Raw genomic sequence first — 26,471 nt, 5'->3', positions numbered from 1 at the left:
ATGTGGGTGCTTGGGAAGTATTGGATAATAACTCTTTCAAGCCATGAGGTCCCCATTTGCCAAGCAGAAATTTGTAACAGTGCCCTCGTGGCTTAAAAATGTTCATTTTCTTTCCCAAGTGTCTAACTCTCTTCCTGAAAATAGTGTTTTCATTGAAGGCTTGGACCATACTAGATCTTCACAGAGAAATCCTACCCTTGATTCTATAGCAGACAATAGTGACTTTGCTGAGATAGAACCTTCGGTGTTGCCTCCTGATGGAGAACAGTGTTGGGTAAGGGGGACATGAAGAAGTGGCTAAGTAACAGCCATCTGATATCCTGCAGATCGTGTTGGAGATGGATGTGAAGAAGCGCTCTCTGCATGGTTTTGGACCAAATGGCTTGTGAGAGTGTGTGATCCGCCTCACAGTGACAAGCAGCTTGTCGGTGGTTTCCAAAACATCTGTCTTAAAGAGGCGGTTGCAATTCCTACAAGGGAGTGTTTCCATTCATTGTCCATGAGAAATGAGAGAGAGTGGGAGCGAGTAATGCACGATCCAGAGGAAATGCGTGCGCTCTCCACTTGGGATTACAATGCAGATGAATTCCACATTTTGGTTAGGGAATGTTTTCTTTTAAAAAAAGACAAGAAAGAGAAGCTTAGTCGCTGTCCCGGTTATTGAAAAGCAGACTAAAACGCAGTTAAATGCAGGCTGGAACATTCACTTCAGCTGGATTTTTTTTTTTTTTTTTCTGTTTTGGGGTGTGTGTGTGTGTGTGTGTGTGTGTGTGTGTGTGTGTGTGAGAAGATGGCCTGGGACTTCCTGGCACACTTTTCTGCCTTTGGCCCCACTTTCCCACCAAGGTGGCCTGACCTTGCTGATGAGTCACTTTAAAACTGCTGTGGTCAGCAAGCTGTGGCTCGTTCACTACATCTGCACAGATAGGCTGCTTGAAGATTCAAATAACTACTACATATACATCCTATTAACAAAAGTCACAACAGAGGTTTTCCCAGCTAAAGTTTTACTGTAAAAACGGTAGCCCTATAAGAAAGCCACTATTAGTTTTCATTTAGAGATTTTTTTTTTTTTTACCCCTGTCCCCTACTATGTCAATCCAGGAGTGCTGAAGACGATTTGCTTTTCTATATTGTGTTCAAAACGTGCTACCTGTAATGATGCAAAACCAAAGACCTGAGCTGTGTTTTACCCTCTGAGGTGTCATGCAACAGATACTTATTGCAAACCTGCTCTGTGTGCCAGATGCCTGTGCAGGGATGCGGTGTTGCCTGGCGGATGATCCCCTGGCAACATGATCCCCTCTTGGAGTTTACTGTCTGCAGCAGCCAGGGTGTTGAAGTTCTCACAGGTTGGGGGCTTGAAGTAAGAGGACAAACTATATCTGGAGGAGAGCCACGTGGGAAGCTGCCGTAACAAGGGACTCTGCATGGGCAGGTCAAGCCATTGCTGCCCTGGCACTGATGGGTGGTCAGTGATTGTCCTCAGCACCCCCTCAGCGCCCTTCACTAGAGCCAGGGAAGAGTGCTTGCCAGCCTGCCCCTCCCACCTGGGCATATCTGCCCACTGGAGGTAGATTGACCTCCACCGTTCTGAGTCTCTCCTTCCTCTACCTGGAATTGCAAGAGACAAAGGCAAAGTCAGACTCTCCCCTCCACCTCCCATCCCAAGTCACCTTCTCTGCCTTCAGTTCATGTGTAGCAATGGCATGATGTGTCTTGTTCTAATCCGTCCTTGTCGCTATACACACATCTCACCTGTCTCCCTCAGTCCTCCAGCTGTGTGTTCCTGAAGGTGACTTGACTTGCTGAGGAAAGGGTCATTCTTCGGCCTCACCTTGGCCCCCTGTGCCCTGGGATTTCTGGGACCAGCAGCCCTAGTGGGGCTGCCCTGGGCATTGCTGGCTCCTCACCTCATCACTGCAGCCAGGAGGCCAGGCCTGGGGGTCTGAGGATTCTGTCAGGGACAAGGCTGAGGGCATGGCTCTCCTACTGTGCCGCACTCTCTCAGAGGGGCAGTGAGGGAGAATGGCCAGGTGAAGGCCCACCTGGAGCCCAGGGAGCTCTGTGGATGCATGCTGTGCCCCTGCGTGCAGGGACAGATCCCCAGGGAGATTCCCACTGAAACGGCCTTGTTGTCTGGGGTGATACCTGAAGTTCGTTGTCTCACTGAGGAAATCCAGGTCGTGGACACACAAGGAGTGAGGTTAAGAGCAGAAATGTAAAAGGCAAAAAGACAGAGAATGGCTCTCTCTGCTGCAGCAAGAGGGGTCCCAAACAGGTTGCCGATCTGCGTTGAAATGCAGAGGGTTTCATAGATGCCTGGTGAGGAGGTGGTGTCTGGTTTACATAGGGCACAAAAGATTGATTGGACCAGGTGTGCCATTTGCATACGGGGCAAACTGCTGGTAGCCCCCACCCTGATCTTTTATTATGCAGGTAGGTTCTCTGCGTGGCCTGCACCATGCTGCCTATTCCTTTACTGTACACGTTGTAAGGAAAAAAGGGAAGATGGGGCCTCCATGTTGCTTATGTCTGGCCTTCAGGTAGCCCTTTTCCATTAGCACAGTTGCTGGCATTCCCCCATGCAAACTTCCAGCTTGTCTATCTTTGTTTGCAGCTCGATTTTTCAGGCTGCTCTTTGTTAGGAAAAAATAATTTCTTAGGCTGCGTTTTGTTAAAAGAGGACTCTTTTACCCTCACTATCTGCCTAAATAATTTCTTTCTACCTTCTGTATCACCATTGGCACTTAAGGAGCATTTACTGAGTGTGAGGCCCCGTAGGGGATGGGAAGGTGAGTCGTGAGGATTTGGACCTCAGGGTGCGTGTGCACTGTCTAGTAAGGGAGTAAAGGCGTCCTCTGAAGTCCACCCTGCGGTAGAGAGTACCTTTACCATCAAAGTGGCCCAGATGAAGACCAGACCCCTTTCAGTGGGAGAAGCAGTCCCCTGGAAGAGGTGGCCTTGAGCTGTATCTTAAAGGGCAGGCAGGAGGTGTGCATGTGGATATGAGGGTGGAAGAGACAACGGCATGAGCACGGCGCGGAGGTGGGCTCCAGTAGGAAATCCATTTGGCTGGAGCTGCCCAGATCAGGGGGAAGGCTCAGCTCTGTCAGAGCCCCCCCAGCCCCCAGGATGCACGCAGAGCAGCAGTGCTGGAAAAGCCCACCAGGGTGATTCCTGGAAGCCTCAGGAAGCCACTCACAAGCAGCCTTTGCTTGTGGATTCGACAGAGGGAACAAAGGGACAAGGGCGCTTGGATGTGGCAGCTCCGTAAGAGTGGGCTTCTTTGATTGGCCTATGAATGTGGCCACAGCAGCGTTTCCCATTCAGAAACTGGAGCCTCTCAAGGGACCCTACTGGGGAAAGCCAGCCCTGGGGTGATGTGAGGCCTGCTGGAGATCAGAGCCAGCACATAGTGCTGGAGAATTTATTTCTGAAGGATGTGGAAGGAATTGGACAAAAGCTTAATGACAATGGTCTTTTAAAACAAATCCAAAGGGTCATAGAGCTATTATTAAATTTCTGTAATTTAAGGATTCTACAATTGCAAATGGCTTCCCTTTTGAAATGGACCCTTGTCGTAATTCAAACTCTAGGTATTCTAATGTTATTTCCACCATAGAAAGATATTTTTTTAAGTGAGATGCTTTTTATAAAAAAAAAAAAAAAATGTAACTTAACCACTGTGGTTCTGGCTTCTACCATCTTCAGGCTAGGTGAGCACCAGCTAGCGGCTGCCCTCCTCCTAAGCAGATCGCAGGCACTCCAAGGCTGCTTTAATTATGACCATTTTCCTGCCATGCAAGTCTGAACTGAAAGTTCTCTTTTGTGTGGCTTTTGCAGCACAGTATTTTATGGATTTATGTTTTATGTTCTTCCCCCTCTTGAGTGTTATTGGATCCCCAGTCACCGGAAGGCTGAGATCTGTTTTAGTAACTGATTTATCAGGTGCCAGGCTGGTCACACACCTCACTGCAAGAGTTTATGAAAGGGACCCCCACCTCCTTTCCAGAAAACTTTGTGATCAGCTCAGTCACAAGCTCCTGACAGAGTGAACTGGGCCAGGGACTTACTTTGCGTTTTCCACACCACAGTAAATGTGAAACGGCTTTAGCAAGTGGGCTGTGCCATTTGAAATATGAACTGGGTAACCTCTTCAGTGGCTCCCACATCCCAGGGCTGCACTTTGGGTAATTCAGGAGTGGGCAGGAAACTTCAGAGGAAACACTCCTAAGACCACGGGGCATTGGTCAGTGGGTTCCTATTTTGCTATCAGTGAGTACTGAGAAGACGCTCTCCCCACCTTCGCCCCCTCCCTCTAGTTGCCCAAATGTCTCACCTCCCCCAGCTTCACTCGGGCCAGTGGAGGTCTTCTTAGATTTCTTTCAAGGCGGAGGATTTAGAGTCTGGGGTGAAGTGGCGGTGATGGATGGCTGGGGATGTGGGGCTGCTGACTTAATGGTGATACATCAACCAGTTAATTAAGGGACAAGCTTCTTCTAAGCGGGAGGTAAAGGATTTTTTGTTCCTTTGTTCTTAATGCTCATATTAATGCCATTTTCCCTCATGGAGACCTCAGGCTGTGCTTAAAATGCTTCCATAATTCCCTTCGGCACTGCTAGAGGTCAGCATTGTCCCTCACGAAGGACACAGGTAAGTCACAGACACTGGGGCTTCCTGGTTGTTAAAGGCCAAGAATGTGGGATGAAAACTCCATGTCCCCGTAGCAAGTTAGGGGTTGCTCAGCAGGGCTGTGTTCATTCAGACAAGCAGCTCATTCCAAACCAGCCCCAGAGAGCCACTTCAATAAGCCATTGTCTGCGCCATGGAGGAGGAGATGTTGTCCAGGGCTGTGGTTAATGCAGTGACATTGGTAGTTGTTCCAACAAGTCAAAGCTTGTTACAGAGAGGCAGCAGTGACAGGATGCTTGAATAAATGCCTTGGACCACAGGTGCCAGGAATTCTCCCCTGCACCTCTGGCCTCCCATCTCAGAGACCTGCCATCACCAGTGTGGGGCGCCTCTCTGCCAGTTCCTGCTGGTGGCCCTGTGTGTTCTGAAGGCCGTGAATGGGAGGCTATGGTGGTTCCTAAAAAGGATGGCTGAGGCCAGGATCTGAGAACTGTTGCAATCAGTGACTGATACTTTGGAACCGAAAGGAGGAACTTGCATGAAACCATTGTTTTTTGGAAAGACACATGGTGTTTTTTCTGTCAGTTTTGCAGCATTGGCAGATAAAATGCTGCAGCCCAGACAGACATCATCACCAGTCCCTTTTTAAGGAAACAAACAAACAAGACAGTGACCCAATTCAGTCCTTTTTCATTTATTATACTGTGCATGGTTCAAGCATTACCAAAGAAAACTGGAAGAGTTCCATTTCTGAGTTCAGTTAACATAAAACATGTCTCTTAGCGTACAGGCAGTGGGTATTGCTAGGCATAGTACGTATTTTGTTGATTACATTGCTTAGCACTTTGCTGGTGCAAAAAAAAAGTCTATTTTGCCTGAAAGAAAAATTGTGTACGTGTGTGCACTTCTAAAAACTTCCATTGGTAACACACTCTGCCAGTCATCTCTGGAGGCCATTTCGAGTTCTTCTAGAGACTCATACAGCCTATATGAAATATTGAGAGAACATTAAATGCTCGACTGTGTGGTCCTACCCAAGCACAGTGGGAGATCAGAGAAGGGAGAGATTTGTGTGGCCAGCATGGAATTTAAAAATGTGTCTTAATAACTTTGAAGGGAAGCAAATGAAAATGCTAACTTAAAAAAAAAAAAAAAAAAGCAAAAGACTTGCCTGGTTCCTGTAAAAGTTGTTAGTGGGGCAAGAAAAATGCCCAGTGTGGCTTAGCAGGCTTTGTAGTTTTAGGACTCCATCCCACCAACTCAGATGCTGATGTGGGCAGCCTGTCCGGAGACCCCACAGACTGCAGAGCCTCATTCCCGTCCCTAGGTGATGGTGTGGGGGGTTTGGAAGTCCTCAGTTTCAGCGCAAGATGGGGTAGTCAAAGATGACGGAAAATCTGTTAACAAACACCTGTTGAGCAGCATGTGTAATAATAGCAGTGATCACCTTAACTGAGTGCATATGCTATACTATACGCTAAGCACTTGACCATCTTTTATTTCTCAGAGTAACTCAGTGAAATAGTAAGCTAAGTGCCACCTCCGACTTCACAGATAAGGAGACAGGCTTGAGGGTTTGTCTTAGTTCACTTGTCCTGCTATAACAAAATACCTCAGTCTGGGTAATTTTAAAGAACAGACATTCATTTCTCACAGTTCTGGAGTCTGGGAGGTCCAAGACCAAGGTGCCAGCAGTGGTGTCGGGTGAGGGCTGCTATCCACTTCCATGACGATGCCTTGCTATTGTGTCTTCACATGGCCGAGGGCAGAAGTGTACACAGGCACACACTCCCTTCAACCCCGAGCCCTTTTGGAAGGATGCTCATCCCATCCATAATGGTGGGACTCTCATGACTTAATTACCTTCCAAAGGCCACACCTCTGAATACCACTTCATGGGGGATTTCAGCATGAATTTTGGTGGGAATTACTCAAACCATAGCAGGGGTCAAGTGCCTTGCCTAGGGTCACTATGTCGCCATTGGGTAGCAGAGCTAGGAATTTGAAGTAGGTTGCAGACTACAGGCTCATGCTCTTAAGGATTATGCTTTCTGGTGTGTGGTTGGTGCTAGGTCACTGGACAATACAAAGGATATGTGGTGTGTGGCTGCAGACCTGAGGCAACCTGTGCTTCTCAAAGACAACGGGACTATATGAAGGGGCAGCCTATACTGTGGGTGCCCCCTGTCCCCACACAGGGATCATATGGAGAAAGTAAAACTGTGCCCATGCAGGTGTGGCTGCTCACCCTCAGAGTCAGTGGAAAGAATAAGCAGATGCAGGTGATGGTGTCACGGGCAGGTGTTCTTGTTGATTTTGGACGCAACTATAGTCTCTCCTATGGTATAGTCACGCATTCAGGTAGATAGCAGGAATGAGTAAGACAGGATGGTGTGAGGCATTATGAAGTATTACAGACTGGGACAAACTAGACATACTATGTCGTGTCTAACAGAGCAGCCACTTCCTACCTCTAATCACCTGTTGTCATGTTGACATGTGGGCCCAGTATTGATAGGTGCACTGAGATTTTTCCCCCAAGAAAAGCAAAGAACCTGGCAATTTTACATTTATTCTCCAATCTTTGAATGTTTGCTATTAATTTTAAAAATGTTTAATGAGCCACCTGTTGTATATAAGGCCTCAGTTTGAAATCTTTGGAGCAGTAGGAGTAGAAATTGAGACACGAACATCGGAACCCCCAGAATAACAGACCAGGAGCAACAAGTCTGTCTCACTTGGTCAGTCTACATAAGGTGACGGCAGCCCACACCAGCCTTTCGTAAACTTCAGCGTGCCTGTGAGTCACCTGGGGATCTTGTTAACATGTAGATCCTGATTCAGGAGTTGCAGGTGGCTCTGAGATGCCACAGGACTAGGGGCTCTATTGAGAAGATTCTAAGGCAGCCTCTAGGCTTAGTGGGGGAAGTACCATGATGAAGTAGTGCCATCTACTGTGAACAAAGAAGAGGGAAATGGCCTCACATATTCCCCATCCCTGTAGTGCCCCAAGACAGGTAAATCATGCGTTTATGGCCATGTCCAGGTTTCCCCTAAAAGTCAGAATTTGAGTAGATGAGAAGCTGTTGCATTTTATATCCTTTTAATGCACACTCCTCCACTTAAGATAAACTTGGATGTATCCCTCTGTCATCTGGGAAGTTGGGATTAGAATATCAAGCTTTCAACTTGGGTGGGATAAAGGGAGAGTTAACTGGCTCTCCCTTCTTTCTGCTAAATTTTGAGGGTGAAAAATATGTCTTGCATATGTTAATGTTCTGTTACTTCCACATGGTCTTGGCGCCTCTTCAACGTGGGGTCCGTGTGGGAGGAAAGGGTGGGTGCTGAGGAAATTGCTTTGAGCAGAAATCATCTTGTTTCCATTCACTAAGAGCTGTTCTTGGATCTCTTCTCTGGGTCCCCTGCCTGTGTCCAATGCCCTTGGAATTGTGTGCCAGGAAACAATGTGATCTTTCTAACTGGGCAAGTGGGAGGAGAGGAACTGGGTGAGCCAGGATGGGCTGGCAATTGACACCTAAAAATAGGTCTTTTTTTTTTTCCATGAATAACCTTTTTGGGGGGCAAGAAGCCTTGCACATTTCTAACCATCTGGGACAAACATCGCCTTGGCAGGTCAAGGGAGGCAGCTGATGGGGCCAGGGTACAGCCAGGTGGGTGGAATGCCAGCCAGAGTGATGTTGCCATGACAGCTGGGCCCCTCGGAGAAAGCTTCAGTGGCCTCCAGGGAGCAGAGGCGGATCTCAGATCTGGGGCCAGAGCATATGTGTAGGGAATGAGTGGGAAGAGGACAGTCGTAGAGCAGCGCTTCTTAAACTTTAACGTGCCTCTGAATGTGAAGTGCAGATTCCGATTCACTGGGTCCAGGGAGCACACACTTAGAGGAGCAGCGGGCTGGAGTGCTTCTGCGATCTTCAGGGCTTTGAGGAAGAATGAAGGCGAACACACAAGGGAGTGACCCTGCTCAGTTTTTATTGAATTTGACTGAAGCTGGAAAAAAGCCAGTGTTTGACAGCTGTTTCTTGTCATATTGTCATACTATAACGTTTTTGCTGCATGGTGATGGTGGCACTTATATAAGGACAAGATTACAAGTGTTGTATTTTATGATTTTACTGGTAAAAATGCATATGGCTGGGTAGAATCTGAACGTTGTATAATAGATATAATGACTTAATTCAGAAAAACACAGCCCTGAGCTAGTTGATGAATAACTGAGACTCTCCTAAAATAATGGAACAGACTTTACTAGAATTATAAGGGAAGAAGAATGGCCCAGATATGGAAGCTGTGAGGTGAAAATCATTTTAGTCATTTAAAATTTTCATGAGGATGTAGGTAGGTTTTCCCTTGGGGGAAGAATAAACCTATTCTCTGAGAGGCCAAAGTTCTTATTGGGCTCTGTGGTCTCTTGGAGAACAAATTAGACAAGGCCACGTTTGGGAGAGAAAAAGGTCAGAACTTGTGTTAGTTCTATGAGCTGTTGAGATTTATTTTAAACCCAGAGGCAAAGAATAAGTGACACTCGCCTCTTTTCTTGGAGGGCTTTCCTCCGGATGGGTGTTTTTGCTGGGCGCCCAGCTGACTGCTTGCATCTGGACAGTAGAGGCAACAGCCATTTACGGTGCCACGGCCAAGCCCCACTTGGATATGGCATCCTCCCCTCCCCAGCCCAGAAATGAGTTCTGCATCCTGTGAGCTATTTTTGATCCCCCCACTCTCCATGGGATCACGTTCGACCGCTGGGGCCTTTTTCAGACTTGATTGCATTGGTCTGTTCTTGGTATGGGCTCCTGGTAAGCATTAGTTAGGTTTGGTGTGGAAGCTGTGACTGGCGGTCTTCATAGAAGGAAGGCCAGGAATACCTCTGCACGGGTGTCCCACATGCCGTGTGACTCCCACGTCCCTGTGGAGAATGCCTAGGTCCCTGTGAACTGTGAACAGTTATTCTGATGTTCAGAACTGTGAGACTGGGGGGTTCCTACTTGTGATTTTGATTCTAATCTATAGATTGTCGAGAGTTCGTGTCAGAGTCCGGCACCTGTCGTCGTATGAAAATGTTGAGGTCAGGTCCGGGAGGAGCCACAGCCTGCCTGCCCCCAAGGTGTTCCCCTTGCCATAAGGGAGCTGCGGCCATGTGACAGTGTCGGGGCTAGATAGGAGCTCCAGAGGCGCCCCCAGCCACAGGCTTGGTGGGGAGCGGGACTCAGCCTCACCCACCTACTGAAGCATCTGCAGCAGGGTGGGAGCTGAGCTAGCAGGTAGAGCAGGCCTGGGAGGAGACAGCGCTGGGGGCTGATGGTGAGGGAGGGGTCTTCTCTCTCCTGGCCCCTTTACTGTCCCCTGGCTACTCTGGCTTTGTGTGGCTCTGGTGGGAGAGGGGGTCCTAGGTCATCTTTGCTCTCCTTTATTCCTCCCCTCACGCTGGCCACCGTGGACAGTCCCCTCTTCCCTTTGGGAAGCACTGAGAGATGAGGCAGGCAGCAGGGGGTGAGCTGGGAAGGGAGGCAGCTCCAGATCTGGGGAATGAGAGGGGGGTCTGTCTGGGTCTGTGTCTGCCCTCCCTGATTTGCTCAGGGAGGAGGTAGGTGGAAGGCCAGGCCCCCACCTGCTTGGGTGCCCGGTGTAGTGCCAGTTCAGGACTGTCCGTGCAGACCGTCAGCAAATGGCCTGCTCTGGCGACACCAGTCCTTCATGTCTGACCCTGTGGTGTGGCTTGGGGTTCAGATGAAGCCTCGTTTCCTCTTGTGGGATTCAGAGAACGAAAATGTAGTGGGAGCAGTTCTGGGACACTAGAAAATGGGCTTTCTCTTTCCTCCTAAGAAGTCACTGGGTTTTTTCCCTACATTCCAACAAACTTGTTCAGCTTATGTCAAAACGCCATTAAAGCTTTTAAGATTTTGCCGTGGACTTACAGTAGAGGGCAAAGAATAATATTCTAAGATCTGCAAAGCTGAAGTTGAGGCGGCCGTGTGACTTTGGCAGTATTTCTCCCCAGGCCTTGCCCCTGCCTCTACCCACTCCCACACAGGACCAGGGAGTTTTGCCAGGATGGCAGTGGTGGCTGGAAGTGGAGGCACTTGCTGTGATTTCACGGCACCATTTGCTGTTGGTGGGGCCTCCTGACAAAACACTGCCTGTTTGAGCTGAGGAAGTCCTGGGCCTTCGGTGACGGCCTGGAAGCCAAAGCTGAGGCCATTGCTTCCCTCGAGGACCTGGAGCTGCTTCAGTGCCATGGAAAGGAGGGAAGATGGGCCCCACGTCTGGAGTTCCACCTTTCTGTTCCTATTTTGCATTGAGTCAGGAAAAGAAAACCCAGCAGTCATAAGGCACCAGAGTGAGTCAGCGCTGGGGAGGGCGGTGGAGGCCGTGGAACTGGGAAGTCACAGACACTGGAGCTGTGAGGGTCCTGCAGCCGCTCGCTTGCTCACAGCCCTGTCCTTTGTGGGGGAGCCCGCTGAGGCCCTGGAAGAGCAGTGCAGCCTGCCCAAGGACACGCGGCTGGAGACGGAGCAGCTCCCTGAACTCCCAGGCCATTCCTCCCTCTCGGCGTCATGGTGATTCCCAGGAGGCCTGTGCTTCTTGTCCTCTCTGTGGAGCACACTGCAGGGCCCAGGCCCGGGGACCGCCTCTCCTGTTCTCTTGACCTGTGGCACCTGAGAACCCCCTCTGCTGTCCCTCCAGGAGGGACTCCAGGGGACCGTACAGCCAGGTCTCTGGACCCCTGAGAGTCCCCGACGTGTACCCTCCCGTCATTGTCCTCACATCCCTTCTCTCCCTGCCCCAGCATCGGTGATTGGATGTGTCTCCTTGCTGGGCCTTCCTGTGGAGCCCTGCTCTCCTGAGTGGTCCGGGAAGGTCACACAAAGCTCCTTGCTGGAGCATTTGGCATCTCTGCTGGGCTGCGGGAGGGCTGAGGCCTCCACCCCTCTGTTGTACTAATAGCCTCTCTGGCATCTTTTTTCTTTCTTACGGCAATGGTTTAAAACCCGAGGCAGGGCCTGTAGATTTGGAGGGGAGTGGTGGACCTCAGGTTTAAAAAATTCAATAAAACAGCTTCAGTTCTGGGAATGAAAAGCAACAATTTTAGGTGATGATAAATGCTTGGCAGAGTTCTTTTTCTCTTTTCAGAACTGATCCTGCAGATGAGGGTTTTGGCACATGGCTTATGACTTAGCCCATACAAGCAGGGAGAAATGTAAGTGATGCTTGCTTTTCTTCTGCTGAAAAGGGGGCTCTGACCTTCGATTATAAACCTTTAGTTCAAGCACTGACATCGTTCTAGCCATAGGGGGCGTTTTTCCCTCTGTCTTTTGTTCCAGGAGATAGAGGAGCTGTGCTTGTGCTTACCTTTTCCGTAGCGTCCTACACCACCCATCCCCTACTCTCACAGCATGAACAGGACTTTTTGCAAACTAATACTTGTTCATTACCATTTCTTCTCATATGCATTTGTCATAAATCTAAGGAATTTCACTAGGCAGCAATTTGTTTATATGGTTGGCATTACTCTCATACCTTAGATAGAACAAAGCTTCATTTGTTTAAAAACATCGTACAGTGAAGGCTCAATGTTCAGTGCTCCTCAGCCTCTATCTTCATATAGTAGTGTTTCCTCTTTTGTTGGGAGCAGTATCAAGAATGGGGGAGACATCTTCTGGATTCTTGGCTTGTGAAAAGCTGACAGCACTGACCTGGACCTAAGGAGTTCGTTTTCACCCCAGTAGAGCAGTAAATCCCTAGCGTCCTGAGGAGGCGGAGGGTTTGGTCTACTCGACTGTATCAGAGAGGGAGAGGAGAGAGGACAAGAGATGGTCCCTGAAGTCAGTGGCCACCGCCCAGTCTGCAGCAGGACAGGGTGGTTGGCACCACGGGCCTCACTCGGTGCGTCCACGTGCAGCAGGCCCGCATGCTGTCAGCCTGGCTCACCATCGGGGGAAACGTTTCTAATCCCCGCCCCTCCCTGATTTTTGCCTCTGACATTACTTGAAAGGCCAGTGAAACGAACATCGTAATAGTGAACTGACCCTAGAATTGTCAGGGTGAAAAGGTTGGTGTTTTGGTTAATAAGATGGAAGAGTGGCCTCGTGGTGGCATTTCTCTAGAACAGCCCCATTTAAATGATGGCCATGGTTTTATTATTCAGTTTTTAAAAAAAGGATTCATGGTATCTCAGTGAAGAACTGCATGTATCCGTTATTAACTGAAACTTAATGATGGTACTTTAAACAAATTAAAAGTTTTACTGTTTCCGGGTAACAAGAGATCCCGAAGTAGGTGGGCCACAGTGTTAGCTTCATGATGTCATCAGGGCCCCAGGCTCCTTCTGTCTTTCTGCTCCATCATCAAAGCACAGGACTTTCATTCCCTAAGTCCCCCATGGCTGTAAGATGACTACTGGAGGCTTTATGGTCACATCTCTTAGCAGGAGAAAAGCCAAGGTCAAAGCTGAGTCAGGGCTGGGTGCAATGGCTCACGTCTGTAGTCCCAGGACTTTAGGAGGCCAAGGCAGGTGGATTGCTTGAGCCCAGGAGTTCGAGACGAGCTTGGGCAACATGACAAAACCCCATCTCTACTAAAAATACAAAAATTAGGCTGGGCACAGTGGCTCACACCTGTAATCCCAGCACTTTGGGAGGCCAAGGCAGGTGGATCATTTGAGGTCAGGAGTTCGAGACCAGCCTGCCCAACATGGTGAAACCCCGTTTCTACTAAAAATACAAAATTAGCCGGGCATGGTGACATGCGCCTGTAATCCCAGTTACTCGGGAGGCTGAGGCAGGAGAATCACTTGAACCTGGGAGGTGGAGGTTGCAGTGAGCCAAGATTGTGCCACTGTACTCTAGCCTGGGCGACAGAGTGAGACTCTGTCAAAAAAAAAAAAAAAAAAAAAAAAAAATAGCTGGGCATGGTGGTGCTGCTTGTATTCCCAGCTACACAGGAGGCTGAGGTGGGAGGATCGCTTGAGCCCAGGAGGCAGAGGTTGCAATGAGCCGAGATCGTACCACTGCACTCCAGCCTGAGTGACAGATCCAGTCCCTGTCTCAGGAAAGAAGCTGAGTCAGATCCCTTTTAAGAGCTTTCACAGAAGCCTGTCCCCATCTCCTTCACTTGAATCTCATTGACCACTGTGTCTGCAGAGGAGGTTGAGAAATGTAGGCTTTTGAGCCGGGCCCATTACTACCCTATCAAGTAGGGTTTTATTCAGGGCCAGGACTGAGGTGGAGTGAGTAAGACATTCACCTGTGGTGCATAATTTAAGAGGGCACCAGGAAACTCAATCATCAAGGTAAAGAATGTTTTACTTCAGTATAGCAGTGCCATTCTGGAACCTGAGGCAAAAAGAAAAAGAAAAATGAGGAATGCTGATGCTATCTTTATTTTTAAAATTGATATTTTGTTCATTGTGAATTTTTTTTTTTTTTTTTTTTGAGGTGGAGTTTTGCTCTTGTTGCCCAGCCTGGAGTGAGTACGGTGGCACAATCTTGGCTCACCACAACCTCTGCCTCCCAGGTTCAAGCAATTCTCCTGCCTCTGCCTTCCCAGTCACTGGGATTACAGGCACGTGTCACCATGCCTGGCTGATTTTGTATTTTGAGTAGAGATGGGGTTTCTCCATGTTGATCAGGCTGGTCTCGAACTCCCAACCTCAGGTGATCTGCCTGCTTTGGCCTCCCAAAGTGCTGGGATTACAGGCGTGAGCCACCATGCCTGGCCCATTGTGAATTTTTAAATTTTTGATTTTAAGAATATTGTATAATGAAGTATTATTTATCATGATTAAACCATTTTTGCACCCCCTTAAATTTTGTGCCTCTGCTGAGTCCCACTATATGCCAGGCCCAGCCATAGGTGCTGTTAAGGAAGAAGGGGAGAATGGGTATTGGGCAGCAACCTAGCAGTCTCTGCCAAGGAAATGTTGCCCTCTGCTTACCCAAATCCTTGCATTGCTGGTGATGAAATGAGCAAACTTGTAGTTGAAGGGAGACCGTTGTCAAGGCAGGGGCTGTGGGGCATTCTTTCTGCCACCCAAGAACTGGTGAGAAACAATCCTAATCCTTCCAGAATAAACGTGCAGTCGTATCTTCGTATTTGCATATGGAATTCTCTGGCAGGTACAGGTGCTGTTGGTGACCAAGGATGAGTTTGTGTGGTCAGAGTCTTATGGTCAGTTTGGGTCCATGTTGTAAAAGTGATTAATAAGGCCTGACCCAATAGGTACAGAGTCAGCAGCCATGGAGCGTGGAACTTCTGGGAAGAGCCACTGACTCACAAGGTCTTATCAGTTGCTATAGAACTCAGGGCAAATGACCTCACTCCATGATGGGCCCTTTGGGGAAGGGAATAAATGAATAAATACATCATATCTAGGGAGAACTCACTCCCCAGCACCCTGTTCCATGTGTAGACAAATCTCTTGGGATGGCTGTTTATGGTTCAACCTGATTTCACGTGAACCTTCTTAGTGGTTATGCTTCTACAAGAAGTATTAGAGAAACAGTAGACTAAAGCCACATGTATATGTCAAACCAAAAATGGTTAATTTGCTGTTTTTAAATCCTAATGGTATAATTTGATTATTGGAGACATGGGTTAGAATTTTTTCATAACTTTTAACAGTCGCTTTGTATTTCAGAGAAACTCATTTTTTAAATTTAAAAATTAAAAAAAAAAAGTTTTACTGATGATGTTTAGCTATGAATTGGAGTGTCCTTGAGTAATTTACTAAAAATAATGTGCCTAATGGATCTTATGGCTTAACTTGGCATGGACAAAATGGCATTTGCCCAATCTTCTGTTCTGGGAACTAGTTTATTTTCTCCCCCTTTCTTCTTCTCGTTTCCACAAATTTGGTCTTGCAGGTAAATTATATTGTAATTTTTTATAAGTTGTAAATCAGTTAATACTTGAAATAAAAAGACAAATGCTGTTGGAAGAGTTGGTACATTCATGAGCCTGATTTTTGCAAAGATATTAAAAAACATTTTGTGGGGATGATTCACACCCTAATGCTTTTATAAATTCTTGCATTGCACAAATTCATGATTCAGTCTGTCAGATGATTTCCTTCCTTGAGACTCTCTAATATTGCAAAAATTCAGTGATTTGTTTCACAAATTCTTTCATCTGTCTTGTCATGTAATGCTTTCTGTTTTAAAAAGTGTGAGCATTTTCATATGCAATTACATGCCAACCTCGCTGCATGGCCTGGCTCCATCCTGCACCAACCCGCTGTTACTGCTAGACTGCAAAATGCTTTCCAGAGGTAATCTGTGGCTTCATGCTTCAGGGAAATGTGTTATACTTTATCTCAGCTTTTCAACCTTTCACAGGAATACTGTGACAGTAAAGCGAGGTCACCAGTAAGAGTCCTTTTCAGTTCTTATGAAGACATTTGCTACAGGATTCCAGGTGTTGGTCTGGGCAAACTTTTAATTTAATTCTTACGATGTATTTAGAAATAGGTTCTCACTCTGTTGCTCAGGCTGGAGTGTAGTGGCACAATCATTGCTCACTGCAGCCTTGAACCCCTGACTCAAGCCATCCTTCCACCTCAGCTTCCTGTGTAGCTGAGACCACAGGTGCATGCCACCATGTCTGGCTAATTAATTTTTTGTTTGTTTTGTTTTTTGTTTTTTTGCAGAGACGTGGTCTTGTTATGTTTCCCAGGCTGTTGAACGCCTGGCCTCAAGCAATCCTTATTTCAGCCTCTCAAAGTGCTGGGATTACAGGCATAAGCTACCATACCTGGCAAAACTTGTAAAGTGTGAAAATATTTGCCTTTGACAGGGCTCTGCCAATTAACATTTGGCTTTCAAAAAACAAGCTGTTTTTATCTGTTAGCATTAGGCTGGTTAAAATAGACGTATCTTGGTTGTCGGTATTTATTAACATCTTTTGAATGGGGATGCTTGTGACTGTGTCGGGTGTTGAAGGGAATGCTCTGTATTTACAGATATGCTTAAATGGCCAGTGCCTCAGTTTCCTATTTGTGAAACATAATAGCACCTACCTGCCAGCTGTGAGGGAGTTAAGGGCAGTGCATTTAGCGGGTACACATAGTTCACTGGGCCTGCTGCTTTGGCAGAGCCTCTAAATGGCATCATCATTGTTAGTTATTGCTGCAGAAACACATTCTATAACCAGTGTACAAACACGGCAGTGAGTTAACATGAATACAGTAAAGCAGCGGTCCCCAACCTTTTTGGCACCAGGGACCTGTTTCGTGGAAGACAATTTTTCTATGTATGGTGGAGTGGGATGGTTTCAGGATGAAACTGTCTCAGATCATCAGCATTAGATTCTCATAAGCAGCCTGCAACCTAGATCCCTTGCACACACAGTTCACAACAGGGTTTGTACTCCTATGAGAATCTCATGCCACTGCTGATCTGACAGGAGGCGGAGCCCAGGTGGTCATTCTGGCTCGCCATCACTCACCTCCTGCTGTGCGGCCCACATCCTAACAGGTCACAGACCAGTACTGGTTCGTGGCCTGGGGGGTGGGGCCCCCCCCCCCCCCCGCCGCGATAAAGGACAGTCTTAGAGCGTAAAATGGAGAGTGTGCCAGCAGAGTTGAGTTAGAACAATAGAACTTGGAAGCCCATAGCAGATACAGTTCTGTGACTAAATGCCCACGTGAAATGTGTTGGTTTCAGCATTTCAGTATTGTTTTATGTTGCTGGGAGCACAGTTAAGCCAAAGAGAGATCCAATGTTAGACAGAGAGTGGTGGTTCAGAAATGGAAAATAGCTGGCAGCTCCAGGTTCAGAGAATTGAGGAAGGTTATCAGAACTGAGAAACGAGAAATAAACAGTAGAGATAGATGGCTAGTGGATGTTACTCTTAATCGCTTACACTCCTCAGGGTTCAGAAGGAGAGGTGTTGCTGACTTCATGTTCTTATCCAGGCAGTTCAGTAAATGTCATGTATCTGAATCAATAAAGCTTGGGGTAGGGTGGGGACCAAGATGGGTAGCTAATTTTCCCAGCTGAATGATGATGGTAATTTTCCCAGCTGTCTGTCTTTTGCTGGGACTAGAAACTGTTGTAATATTAAAAGTTGAAAATTTCACAAAATTTCTTTTACTTTGTGAAGTAAAATCTGAAATCCTTCATCCCTTGACTTCATTATAAGTGCAGTGAAACTGGCCTTCTAGATCTGTTTCCAGTCAGAGGACTTTATATACAAAGTTCGTGAACACGAAAGGGTCTGGTGAAATAACGAGATGGGAGGCTGGTCCAAATTTCTCATCCTTCTGAGTTAAAAGTTGTTCTGAGCAGCAGCTGTCGACTTTACCACCCAGGGGGCAATCTGCAAGTCAGGTTGCCATTTCTTAGCCTTCTTTACTTCTAGGCTGTCAGTGACTTCTCATTTGAACTTTTGGAAAAAAAAAAAAAAACAAAACTCATCAGCATTAAGAGCTTTCCCGAAGCTTGGTCTTCAGAGTCTTGCTTCCTGATTTCCAGACAGAACTGAGTTAAAAACATAGTAACTGGGTTCGTTTGTTTTCCTGTCTCCAAGGCGTTTGGCCCCATGTTAATCCTCCGCGCCGAGGCGGGAGAGGAACACTTAGTCACTCACACTGCTCACTGACATGAGCCAGCGATGGAAACGGTGACTTGACAAAGTGCTGGCCGGGGAAATGGAGTTCTCCCTCAAGCAGGACCAAATATTTCCCAAATTAATTCTGACAAAGCGAATTTAACATTCAACCTTCTGGAGTTTCTCAGAATAGTTTAGGGTATTTTAAGTCAACTCTGTATTTGTTGCCTGTTATTCAAATTTCTAACCTCAACTACCTGTTGGGTCCTGCTACCTTGACATCAAATAGTTTTCTTTTCCAAGTTGGGCTATGGATGTTTTTATCTTGTGAAAATTCCCTGGGAAAGTGAGGCCACAGTGATGTCTTTGATCGGATGTTGGGGTCACATGGAGGGTGCTGTGTCACCTTCAGGAAAGAGTGGAGGGCTGTCTTGTCTTCCTCATTTGGTTTTTGAAGTGCATTCAATTGACAGTAACATCATAATAGCATATCATGGTAAAAAATTGCTCACCTCCACTGGGTTTTTGTGTGGACCCGACTTGGGCTCAGAAGATTACAGATGGTTGGGGTGCATTATGGAATGTTCAAGTGTGCAGCCTTAAGCGCTAGGCACAAGCCCACTACTATTCTGGGTAATTTAATTTACTTTGATGAGAAAGGAACGATTTGGTGCATTTGAATGACAGAATAGATAACGGCATATCACTGGGATGTAAGTATAACATGGGTCCAGAAGAAGACTGCAAAGACAGTATTTCAGTAAATGCTGCCAAGCTTTGTCTCACAAAGACTGGGTTATATTTTTGAATGGCTAACTAGGAGGTATTTTCTCTTTTTATTATTATTATTATTATACTTTAAGTTCTAGGGTACATGTGCATAACGTGCAGGTTTGTTACATATGTATACTTGTGCCATGTTGGTGTGCTGCACCCATCAACTCGTCAGCACCCATCAACTCATCATTTACATCAGGTATAACTCAGAATGCAATCCCTCCCGGTGTTTTCAATTTAATGTTGCATTCGCTGTGACTCAGATAGAAAGTCAAGATGATTGTTTTTAACAGCTTATTTCAGACCTTAACTACCAGAAAAAGTCATTGACTGTTTCTAAACCCAAGGAGGTTTGAGTGCTGATTGACTCACAGTATTTGTGTTCCGATGAGTCTGTCCGCACCCAGCCTGTATGTGACACACAAACTCGGAGTGTGGGGTGGAGTGGCGAGGCAAGAAAACGGAGTGCTCTGGAGAGTGGTGGGGTGGGCCAGGGCTGCAGAGACCAGCAGAAGAGGCAGAGAGGGGGGCTTTGTTCGTTTCCCACTGAGGGGCCAAGGAACAGCTAGTGGGAGAGACCCAGGTTTGAAGCCGCTGGCACGGGACTTGGGGAGGCTGGGGTGGCTCTGCTATCTTCTTCAGCAGGCTCAGGTTTTGACAGGAAGAAGGTGGAAGGCAGTGCTTGGCCAGAGAGGAGGCTCTACCGTGCTCACACTTCCCTGCTTCTTTGGTGTTGAGCCATATTACTTTTCTTCTTAGCTCCTTCACAACTGCCCTCGGCACCTTGCAGTGGCTGTTTTCAGCTGTTTAGATACTCCCCAGCTCTCACTGTGGTATCCTATTCCCAAATGCAGCATGTTTATTTTAACTTGTATCTTCAAGCAGTTTTTAGAAGGTGCACACTTTTTGCCTTTTCCTCTTTGTGTCAGGATAGTTTTCCTTAGTCTGTAGCCGTTTTCCCACTTCATCTCTTTTTCTCTTTATTCCTACTCCCCCCTTTATCCTCCAAGGGATGAAAACAACTTGATTTTTATCAAGGTGAGTGTTAATAAGTGGCCGTGTGTTTCTAACACACTAGCCATGTGTGCCCCGTACAGACTGCTTAGATGTGAGCTGTGTGGCCGTTCGTTCTTATTAATGACCCCATGAATGACCTGCTCAATTCCTTTTTCCAAGGTTATGGATCTGCAACTCTCTTCTTTAACCATTACCGTTGCTACCATTTACTGAATACGTACTCTGTGCATTACAATGCTTTGTGCAAAGCACTTTACATGTATTCTCGCATTTAGTCTTCGTCTCTACCCTGTAAGATATCCTCCTTTTATAGCTGGGGAAATGGAGGTCTAGGGAGGTTAGTGATTGTCCTGCTTTATTCTGCCAGTGTGTCCTGTAGTCAGCACTGGACCCCCATCTCAGGCCCTGGGTCTCAACCCCCAAGTGAGTATCTTCTGGAGCAGGATTGTCCCCTGGGGACATTCAGCAATGTCTAAAGACATTGTTTTTGGCCTCCACTGAGAGAGCGCTCCTGGCATACAGTGGGGAGAAGCTAGGAATGCTGCTAACCATCCTTCAGTTTATAGGACCAGCCCCTACAGCGAAGAATTATCCAGCCCCAAGTGTAAGAAGTACTGAAGCTCAGAAACGCTGTTATATCTAGAAACCTTTACCTTTAATACCCAAGGGCTACCAAGCATTAAATAGTCACACAATGTTCTGAAGTTTTAATTATTTCAAGAAATATTTATTGTTTGCGTAGTTTCAGACATTTAAAAAACACTCAATAGGGAAAGAAATATGTAACTGTTTCCAAAGAGAAAACATTTCATGAGATTCCCAACTTCTGAGATTCTGAGAATTTCTAAAAATTTTTTTTTTTTTTTTTTGAGACAGGGTCACATTCTCTGCCCCAGGCTGGAGTGCAGTGGTGCAATCTTGGCTCACTGCAAACTCCACCCAAGCGATTCTCGTGCCTCAGCCTCCCGAGCAGCTGGGGCTACAGGTGTCCACCACTGCGCCCAGCTAATTTTTGTATTTTTAGTAGAGATGGGGTTTCACCATGTTGTCCAGGCAGATCTTGAACTCCTGGGCTCAAGTGATCCGCCTGCCCTAGCCTCCCAAAGTGCTGGGGTTACAGGCATGAGCCACTGCACCTGGCCGGATTTCTAACAATTCTTATACCTCCATTGTGATATTATTGGAACAGAGCATGACATTTGAATAATTATGCCAGACATTTTTTCTTTGATTCCCATTTAGAAGCTGTATACACATAAATTCTCGCTAGATGTCAGCAGGAAATTTTAAAATTGTGAAACTTGGTGTCTTGGGCTTATTTGGGTCCCATGAGTGAGTGTGCCCCAGAACCTCACTGAGCAGCTCAAGGGAAAAGGCCGTGAGGCTGAGGAGCATAACCTGGGTGCAAGGTGAGCAAGGCTTGGGTTTTCCTGAGAACGAGGCTGGGTGTGGGTTCTGTGTGGAGTGAGCCTTATCGCCTTAATGACAACCTTCTGTTTCTGTTTCTAGTCATGTGCTCAGCCCCTCTGCTCATCAGGTAAAACCGAGTGTTCCCAGTTGGAGAAGTTTAAGGTCTTCCTGTTTGTCTGAACTCCTGGCAGTGAAAACAGACATCTGTGCATTGTCCGGCTCGTTTCCTTCCCCCCAGCCCCCTGCCCGGCCCCTCCACAGCATCTACACCATTGTATTGTTCACATTCTTCCTTATCTTGACCTTGTGCTAACTGCCTGTTTATTGTAATGACTCCTCAGATAAAGTACTGCTTGGGACTTTTTTAATTAAATGTTCGGGGTTGAGAAATTGAGAATCCAGCTAAAAAGCAGCGCACAACATTTTGAAGTGTATCACGGGCCACGGCAAGACTGACTTCAGTTCCTGCTGTACTCGTTACTTCTTTTTAGGGGGAAATGCTTGTTTCTCAGGGTGTGACTGTCAGTGACAGCCACTGGCCCCTGTGGGCCATTGCCACCCTCATTCTGTCCTCGCCCTTGCCTTCTAGGACCACCCCCCTCATTCTTCATCCTTGGTAGGTTGTCTGTCTGGCAGGTTGTCTCTTGTCCTCTGTCTCTTTGGCAGATTAACCCCCTTTTGCCTGTCTCGGGCAGATAGCATCCCCAGGGTACATCCTGGTCCTCCGCCTTCTTCTACACCTTCACCATGGGGGAGCTCCATCCCATCCCGGGCTTTCTGTAGTCTGAGAGCTCCCAAGTCTCCTGAGTGCCTAACATACTTAAAGTAGTTCCGGGTCATTCTCGTTCCTCGTAAACCATTATAAAATGTTCACAAATAATCCTGTGAGTTAAAAAGTGAATTTGAATGGGTATGAGGGACTGTGAGAACACAAGGTGAGTTTTCATTCTTCTGTTTGAAATTTGTCATAGTATATAGCTAGCAGATATGCCTGGGTTAAAAAATCACTCGGCCCTTCATTTTCCATTTTAACTTGCAGAAATACACACAAACACCACAGACACACACGTGCACACACCAGAAACAGGTTATCAGCCACTTCTGTCTTGCTGAGAACATAAGCCATGTCAGCATGGTCCAGCCCTTTTGATTTCTATTAAGAAGTGTTTTTGTGTGACCATCTGGGGTTATACAACAGGCGCAGAAAAACTTCAACCCTTTTTCCCCCCAACTCAACTCTCCCATTTGAATTCACCATCTGTTTACTTCCCAGGTATTATATCCCTGATGAGACCTTATCTTGGTTTTCTCAAGATTCTCACGCCTCGGTCCTGCCCTACCCACCTCAGGGCACTGCGTTCTCAGTGACCTAGTTATGGTCTTCAGTGGCTCAGGTGTTTATTATATCTGTGTATTTCCTGATTCCAGTGTTAATAACAGTTTCTGGAGGGCAGTAAGAGTATCGTCAGGTCTCCTTGCCTGCCTTCCCTCTCCGCCCCCATTGTCCAGTACTTCAGCCTTGGACAATCAGTTGTGAACAAGGTATTGGTTCTAGAGGTGTCTGGATTGCCTTACCACTTTAGAACTTCAGTGCTTGGTTCGATGAAAGTTGGCTGTAGTAATCACAGTGATAAACAGGTGTCAGCAAATGTATATTAATGTGAATTCTCTGGTTTGGGAGGTCAGCAATATGAGAGACTCCTTTTTAATTTTTTTTTTTTTTTTTGAGACAGAGTCTCACTCTTGTCACCCAGGCTGAAGTGCAATGCGCAATCTCGGCTCACTGCAACCTCAGCCTCCTGGGTTCAAGCGATTCTCATGCCTCAGCCTCCTGAGTAGCTGAGACTACAGGTGTCTGCCACCATGCCCAGCTAAAATTTTTGTTTTTGCAGTAGAGACAGGGTTTTGCCATGTTGGTCAGGCTGGTCTTGAACTCCTGAGCTCAGGTGATCCACCTGCTTCAGCCTCCCTAAGTGCTAGGATTACAGCTGTGAGCCAACATTTAAGTGCTTTAGTTTTAGCTGATGTTTAATGAGTATTATTTTCAAGTAGCATGAAGTTTAGTGAGAAGAGAGGAAAAAGCAAATATTCTGGGTTCTGGGAAAAATTATTTTTGCAGAATTGACACAGCTTCACCTGTTACCTCAGAAATCCATCAGGCCTGTTAAGAGCCTGGGCCCTTGGTTTCCTGGGGTGGGAGGAGGGGTCACATCTGCACACAGCATAGAGTTATTGCTCTCCTCCACGTGGCCAGCCTTCGAAGGTCCGCTTGTTCATTCCTGCCCATCTCACAAAGGCCTGAGATGGTTCAGCACTCCTTTTTATGAATGGCCATCTTGCTAAAGGGCAGATTGGAGCATAAGTCAGGAAATTAGGAGGAGTGAAAGTGGACGTGTTTGGGTCATTTTTGTTGTTGACATAGCTTTATTCTCACAACCCAAGCTTTCAACTGACCTGTCAATTTAAGATGTGTGTGGCTGACTGCCAAGTAATTTAGCTTATCAGAACCTCTCACCCCTGACCTTTGCTATTGGTGATTATCATCGTAATCAGATCAGTTTTACTGAACCTTATAAAATACTGCCTTTGACAGCATGGGGAGCCAAAATTTTCTTAAAATTTAAATCTATCCATGGTGTTATTGATAATGCCAAATAAAATTACAAATCACTTTAAATTAATGTCAGCTCACTAGCTTCATCACCAGACTATTGGGTTGGAGTATTAGATTTTAAAGCATCATTTGAATCATTTAGTTGATAACAAAACAAGACGTTTTATTAGATCATTAATAAATATACTCATCAGAAATTGCCCCTAGATGGATGTAAATTGGCCTTCTGGGGCCATTTATAACTGATGAGAGAATTGTACTGCTTGATTTTAATAATTCACTGAGGAATGGAGGATAAATAGCAAATGTTAATTTTGTAGGACAGTTTCATACAGTTTATGTCTTGAGATGAAAGGGATATGACTTCTGACTCTTGCCTGAAACTAAGTCACCTAAAAAGGAGTCTCCCAGAGTGCTGGCTGTTTTCAGCTTTAGAATTCCAATTGATATGTACGTGTTAATCAGCACCTTTCTTGACATATGTAAGAAAGCAAAATAGAAATCCTTTTAAAAATGGTTAAAACTTTGTATTCTGCCATGTCCTTTGGCGTACAGCTATCAAATTGTTAATGATTCCAAGCATTTTACTTGTCTGAAACAGGAAGCAAAAGTATATCAGAAAGGAACAGTTGGTGATTTTTCAAAACTGAGTAAGGGTCCTTCAAAGGCAGGGTCCATCTCTGTGGCCCAGGGCAGGGGTGGCCTCATTTTTAGCAGTTAGCCCAAAGACCGGAGTGGGGAATGCTCTACCATATTCCCAAGAATAGAAGTCAGAGTTAGGTTCTCCCACCCCAGGAAAACAAACAAACATATGAGCAGAAGAGGGAGCCAGGCCACCCACACTCTTGGCCAGGGCCCTGGGCCAGCCCCTTGTGTAGTGCCCACGGGTGTGCCACGGCCATGCTCAGCTCTCCATCAGCCACAGCTGTCCCTTGCCATGCCTGGTAACCTGTGGGGTCTCCCCCTCTTCCTTCCACCCAGAGACCTCCCTCTCCAGAGGAGCAGGTCTTCTGGAGCCATCTGCTCTGGGAGGAGCCTCTAGTCTGGGAGAAGATAGAAGAGGTGGTCATATGCTTGAAATGACTGACTTTTGGAGCTGAAAGTGACAGTGGTGACCTGCAAGTCCAGCGCCTTCACTTCGGGGCGCTGAGACATTGAAGCCAGAGTAGGCAGTGGAGCCTTGCGAGGTCACACGCCCATTAGCCGAGAGCCGAGCCCGGGTCGGGACCCATGTGTGCCTGCCTGCCTGCCTGCCTGGTGGTGTTTTTCCCTTGCCTATTACTTTGCCATTGGACAAATTTCCTTCTACAGAGAGTTAGGATGATAATAGAAGGTGTTTTTGTGGCCTTGGGGAGATAAACAGCAGAAAAATAAATGTTGACCAATATGATGGTAATAGTAATGATTCCTACTATGTCTTGCCACCTGCAGTTATGCCTGACCCTCCATGCACAGGTTTTGTTCCACCCAGAAAGTGTGGCAGCGACTTGCCTTACCCCTACTTTAGAGATGAGGAAACTATCCTTAGAGAGGTGACGTTTATTGCCCACAGACACAGAGCTAGTTAATGCTAGAGCGTGATTTATAGCACTGAAGCAGTTCCAGCTCTGTGGCACATCCTTTCTGCCACACAACTCCTTTTCCAGGGGGAAATTAGTATTTGAAGGAAAGGCTAATTACCTACCTGCCAGATGGGCTCCAAACCTGAAGATCTAAGTGGCAAAAGGAGTGCCTGAGACACGACCTCAGAAGTGGTCGTGTTTATGCCGGGTCAAGGGATGGGGAGGCTGGATCCTGTTGCAGGGGGATAGTCCACGTGGATGGAGTGCTTGCCATGTGTTAAGTGCTGTTCTAAGCTTGATACTTATTTTAACTTAGTTGATCCTCACAACATCCCTATATGGTAGGCTATTACTCCATTTTACAGACACAGGAACTGAGGAACATGGGCCCAATGTCACCTAAGGTCACTACTGAGGACCTGGTAGAACCAGAGTTCAGATGAAGAGTCTGCCTCCAGACTGAGTCATTCTTCCATGCTGCCTTTCTGGATGAGCTCCTTGCCCTGGAGGGGTGGAGGCAAGGGGTTTTGTCCCGTGTACCCTTCGTGAAGCCTGACAGATCCTCCCCAGAGGCAGATTCTGGCTGTTGCCATGTTATACTGGAACCCAGAATTATCAGCCACCCACTTGTGGGGTACAGAGAAAAGGAACTTCTTGCAAGGCCTGAGGTGATCAGGGCTGTGAGAAATGGTTTGCTGTGATGAGGTCTGTCCTAACCACCTCAAAGAAGTATCTGTCAGCACCCCAGGGACAGGCTCCTTTTTATCACCTAACCAAAATCCAGTCTAGTGTCTCTTCTGTGGATTCCCCCAGGCTCTCTTGTCTCGCGTGTCTCTCTTACGGAGGGCTGTGTGGGTTCTCAGTGGTCATCTGCTCCAGCCTGGCTCACGCTG

At 46.8% G+C, this 26,471-nt stretch overlaps 1 protein-coding gene across 1 annotated transcript in view; it reads left to right on the top strand.

Annotated features, from left to right (window-relative positions):
* LHFPL2 (LHFPL tetraspan subfamily member 2) overlaps window positions 1-26,471 on the top strand; it is a 165,793-nt gene that overhangs the window by 97,890 nt on the left and 41,432 nt on the right. The gene's annotated exons all lie outside the window — the stretch shown is intronic.

This window comes from Piliocolobus tephrosceles, chromosome 4 (assembly GCF_002776525.5).
Source record: "Piliocolobus tephrosceles isolate RC106 chromosome 4, ASM277652v3, whole genome shotgun sequence".
Classification (NCBI taxonomy): Eukaryota; Metazoa; Chordata; class Mammalia; order Primates; family Cercopithecidae; genus Piliocolobus; species Piliocolobus tephrosceles.
Note: the sequence above shows the minus strand (reverse complement) of the source record. Positions and strands in the feature narration are given on the sequence as shown.